We start from the raw sequence: 5,725 nt of genomic DNA on the forward strand, positions 1-5,725 counted from the left end.
AGAACTTACAGTATCTCTAATGCAGTGAAGTTAGTAAATTCTCAATAGCATGATAATTATACATGTTCTTTGTATTTGTCAAGATGAATGGAACTGTACAAAGAGAAGAATAAGTCCTGATATAAATAATGTCTTCAGTTAACAAGTTTATCAATGTAGATTCAATAAATATAATAAGCACACCACATTAATACTATATATCAATAATGAGGAAAACTATATAAGTCCACTAAACTTTCCTTTTTCCTTCATAATTTTTATAGGGGAAGGTTCAAGACAAGGCTTCTCTGTGTATCCCTTTCTGACATGGAACTTGCTCTATAGACCATGCTGGCCTCAAACTCAGAGATCTGCCTACCTCTACCTCTGGAATACTAGGATTAAAAGTGTGTGCCACCGTGCCCCGCCACTTCATGTTTTTAATCAAAGGTAGCATGAGCTCAACCCCAGTCTACCAAAAATGATGTAATCAAGTTTTCCAGTTCACTGCAAGAGTCATCATATCCAAGTGCAATAGATGAGCCTAGCCCTGGGAAAACCACCTTCTTGACCATAGTATCTCTGCCACCAGGTAAGTATCCCCTTATACTCTCTGGATGATTTTTTTTTATACTTAGCATTGCTCAGAGCTGGATACCATGGCATGTACCTGTAGTTTTAGGTATTCAGAAGGCATCCAGCACCCCAAGACCAGCCTGGGCAACATGCAAAGACACCATCAAAAGAAGAGAAAAGGGGTGTTTTAACAACACCAAAGAAGCATCACCTAGAAGACATTTACGTTTCAAAGAGCTGACAGAAAGTACATATTCCAAATAGTCAGGAAACAATATCAAACTAATAAGGATAAAAAAATTAAAGAGAAAGATAAACAAGAAACACAGAGAGAAGAATCCCAAAAGATCAATCTATACTGAGTTCAACTGCAGTACTCAAAATAGAAAGGACTTTGTTGTCGTTGCTCAGACTGTACAGATTAGATGATCTCACGGGCAGGACATCGTGGAGCATTAAGTAGTCTTTTGGATTTGAGCGTTGTGAGATGTGGTTTATCACAGCTTCTGTGCATCATTCAACACATCAGCTACCTTCCTTGAAGATACCCAAGAGACAACCAAGAGAAATACAAACTGAGAAGCACACAAAAGGTTGTGTGACAACATAGAGTTGGCGATACTGAAAATAAGGAAATAGCTAGGGATACCAAATAAAAAATGGACAGTGTAATGTAACAAGGGGTTGTCAATAAGTAAAGAGCTCATTCATTCGTATTATAAATATGAAGAAACCCCAGAATAACGCTGAGTGGGAAAAAAAAAACTATAAATGTATTTTTTAAAGGCAAGTGTTTAAGATGCAATTACCTGGTAAAACATGGATACAAATGATAAATAACAGGTTTGGTGAAGCAGATTCCTCTAAGATGAAAGAGAAAGGGGGTTGACAGGCATTCTAAAAAGACATATTTACTTGTTAAGAGAAAACTAGGGCACACTGGGAAACTCGAAGCTGGCTAGAAGAGGACTGTTTTGCTCCCTGGTTGTATGCTTTCCTGTGCATTTGATGTACTTCACTTTAATTAGTCATCAGATAACAACTCAGCTCCTCGTTGTTTATCTTAGAGATGATGAAGAGACAGCAAGTGAAGGACGTTCGTTGGGACAGTAAGCCCATAATAATATAATGAGCCCAGTGGGCTGCGCTCAGGAGACAGTGATGAGCGCTCTGCTGTCACAAACACATGGCAGAAGCAATGTTCCCTAAAATTAGCAGCAGTGACAGGGTCAGAAACCCTTACACCCTAACTGTCCCCAGCAAGGAGAGCTGTCCCAAATCACTACTTGTGATGTTCTGATGGGAATGGGGGGCCTTCTCCCTATAAGGACTCCCCCTGTTCTCAGAAAACACTGTCAAATCAGCCTTCACTACTAACAAAGCCCAAGAGGAGCCACAAGGCTTTGTCTTCACCCACCCTTCCAACACGGATGAAGCTTCTCTGTTGTTAAATAGGCTCGTGGGCTGCACATGTGTACTGCGCTGGGAGGGAAGTAAGCGGAGGGTACTGTCTGTAATTATGAAGGGGGTGAGGATGTTGTGATGGGGACAGCTTGGGACAAAATAAACTGATTGAGGAAGCAAACAGATACTTGACACAGCTTAGGGTAGAGAGATTAAGATTTAGAGGGTATTTGGCTTCTCTCCAAAGAAAGAACCCATTTATGTCTAAAGGGGAGGGAAGGATGTCTTACTTGGAGATCAAGCTGAAATAGAAAATGAGGCAAGAGCGAGAACTTGCAGAAAGAGCAGGCTTCTGAATTGACCTACATGAGGATCTCAGAATAAAGTTTCGCTAAATGTGGGGAAAGAGGAGGCTGCAGAACTGAACCTGAAGTAGAATCCTGACTTCAGTTACTACACGTGGGTAATTCAGTCATTGCATCTCTAAAGGGAGGACTGGAGCTAGATCAGTGTCTCTTGTGTGTGGTCCTTAACACTTGCACTGGAATGATGTAGGAAGAGTCAGAACACATAGCAGACTAGGGTATACAAGCCAGAGTGAAAAGATGCATTTAACATCTTCTCTGTAAACCTGAGTGTTCAGTTTATAACCCAATACTGAGAATATCAAATCTTTTTCTGTTTTACATTATTTTAGAGTGTGTGTCTGTGTGTGTGTGTGATATGTATGTGTCTCTGTCTGTCTGTCTGTTCCTCTGTGTGTATACACCATGCAAAAGATGACATCAGATCCCCAGAAGCTAGAGTTTCTACAGTTATGAGCTGCCATATAGCTGCTCATGGGTCCTGTGTGAGAGCAGTAAACATTCTCTTCAGACACATATACAAAGTTTTAAATGCCTTGGCTCGGGCAGTCTTTGGTGACTGAATTTGACTCCTTCTGACAATCATTCTAGAATTAATGGCATTTTCCAAAATGTGTAAGAGAATGAGAGGAGTAATTTATTTCCTTCAGATTTTGATGTAATTTTCTAAAGAATGTAATATGATTTTTTTTCTTTGAGTAAAAAGATGTCTGTTTTTCCTGCTATAGAAATCTCTCTATATGTTGATGAAGATGGGGACAAATGAATATTTTGGAAACATGACCATTTAGTTTCCAGGAGAGGATCAAGATGGGGTCCTGATAATAGCTCTTGGAAAAGGGAAGGTAGGATTTTCGTAGAAATACCTAGGATTTACATCTTCCATATGCTCCGTCCTTGTTCATCTGCAATATTGCACTGTTGATTCTGGTTCAGTTTCTATAAATTTGCTTTCTATTCCTTTTCTCTCTTCAAATATTTGCTGAATCCTGAATCTTTTGCTTCTTGAATGGGATGCTAAGACTATAAAACACACCACTCCTGTCTCCAAGAACTCATGAGTTGGGGGCACATATAGTATACTGTATGGTAGCACTCTGGAGTTTGTAGACAGATATGAACAAAGTGACAATATCACAGAAAAGAAGCCACTTGCTTCATTTGGAGGAGTCGAGAGTCTTTCCACTACCTAGGTTCTGCTGGACCTGAGACAAGCTAAAGGAAGAAGATGAACAGAGAAGTCAAGGCTCATGAACAACATCCAGGAAGGACACAGGCCTAAGCAAACACACGAAGATTCCTAGCGGCACTTTCTGATTGGGAAATGATGCTTTGTTCCTTGGTTTATGGAGAAAGTGGAATGTGAGTTTAGATAGTAAATCTGTACTCAAATTAGAAAGATTGTACAGGCTGGGGATGTATCTGGGTTGTGTACACAAGGTCCCTAGGCTTAATGACCAGTGCCAGGATCTTCAAAGGGAAAAAGAAAGGGCTAGAAAGGATTGAAGGTGCTAAAGGTTACCATGATTTTTAATTCAGTGCGATGGCACTGGTGTAAAGTGCTGGTAATATGTCCCTCCCTTTAAAATAGAACACTCTCTGGAACAAACAGGAAAAGCAGAGAGGATGGAAACACAAAGTCAATGGTAAGTCAATCATGAGGCCAGTAGAGGAATCCAGGTGTCACTAGCTTCAGGAAATGAGCGGCTGCAGGGATGGGAAGAGAGGTTAGAGGCTTTTCCAGAAGCAGAACTCAGAGGGCTTAGAATCAGTCACCAGTGAGGGAAGAAGAAGAAGAGCTAGAGACTGTTAAAGATGTATCTGCGGCTTCTAGGTTTGTTGGTAAACGGGGCGAAAACACAGATCAAGTAAGATGGGGCAGCAGCATGTGGTGGTTGAATGAGTGTGAGTGCTGGGATGACCCAGGGATCTGCAGAGCATGAAGCTGTGGACATGGCCATCAAGACTTGGAGATAAATGCATAGAATTAATACTGACATCTTCGTAATGCATAGCACTGAAGTCAAAATGTGATGGATAACCAGAAAGAAGCTAGAGACTTAAGGGTGTCTGTATACACCCCATGTTTCCTACTGCTAGCCATGCTGATAGATATCATGGGACAAGAGAGGAAAAAGTACATCTAGTGACCATGGCTAAAAGCTCTGTAGTGATAACTGCACAGAAAAGACATCTACTGAATCACCAGTTCTTTCTTCCTTTTTTCTTTCTTTCTTTTTTTCTTTCTTTCTTTTTTTCTTTCTTTCTTTCTTTCTTTCTTTCTTTCTTTCTTTTTGATTATTTGGGAGCTCACATCATGTGCCCTGACCATGCTCACCTCCTAGTCTTCCCACGTCCACCCCATTTCCCTCGTGACTTCCCCACCCTCACCCCGAATAATTCCATTTTGTGTGGTACATATGTTCACTGGAGCATGGACACATACCTAGTGATCAGTGCCCCCAAAGGAGAATGAGTCTTTCTCTTCCTAAACCACTCCCAGAAGTCATCAGCTGAGGAGAGTCGGTGGCACAGGCTAATCCTCCCTCCCTCACATCACCAGTTCTTAAAGATTACAATTGATGGTAACATTTTTTTTTCTTCAAAATGGGCCACACCAGAAAATAATATGCTGACAAGATACATTTTATTAAAGTATGTAGTGCCCATTTAATGATGGTGTTGATCCTATCCAATTCACAGTAAAAGAACAAGAACTGGGTGGCATTTGGATTAATGTAAAAATAGATACACTATAACATTTTAGGAGCACCGATTAAATCTTACAGAAGTTTTCACAAGGTGAAGTTAAGAAATAGTCATAAAAAATGAGAGGAAACATATAAAAAGGAAAATGCTCAGAAATAAAAGCAAGTGAACAAGTTGTATTTTACTATTCTTTCAACATCTTTCATTATTTTCCTGCTAAAATGGATAGAGTGGAGAGGAGGGTAAAATGAAGAGAGTAGAATTGGCGCACGCCTTTAATCCCAGCACTCAGGAGGCAGAGGCAGGCGGATCTCTGTGAGTTCGAGACCAGCCTGGTCTACAGAGCTAGTTCCAGGACAGGCTCCAAAGCTACAGAGAAACCCTGTCTCCAAAAACCAGAAAGAAAAAAAAGAAAGAAAGAAAGTTGTTAGTAGGAGGCCACTTGTTTGTTTCCCAGCCACCCAGACTCCCAAAATAACCACACAGAAACTGTATTAGTTAAATCACTGCTTGGTTTATTAGCTCTAACTTCTTATTGGCTAGCTTTTACATCTAAATTTAACCCATTTCCATTATTTTATATTTTACCATAAGGTTTGTGGCCTACCGGCAAGGTTTCCACATATCTGTCTCCAGTTTTAGCTCCATGGCTTCTCCCTGACTCTGCCTCCTTTCTTCCAGCATTCATTCTA

General features: G+C 40.5%; 1 non-coding gene across 1 annotated transcript; it reads right to left on the minus strand.

The window, feature by feature from the left end:
* Window positions 1-423: 423 nt before the first annotated feature.
* Window positions 424-579, minus strand: LOC126489739 (U1 spliceosomal RNA). The gene has a single exon (XR_007589011.1). It is a non-coding gene; the product is annotated as a U1 spliceosomal RNA (small nuclear RNA).
* Window positions 580-5,725: the final 5,146 nt, after the last annotated feature.

This window comes from Alexandromys fortis, unplaced genomic scaffold (genome assembly GCF_014885135.2).
Source record: "Alexandromys fortis isolate MF-2015 unplaced genomic scaffold, M_Fortis_MF-2015_v1.1 scaffold_8_9099976_23576923, whole genome shotgun sequence".
Lineage (NCBI taxonomy): Eukaryota > Metazoa > Chordata > Mammalia > Rodentia > Cricetidae > Alexandromys > Alexandromys fortis.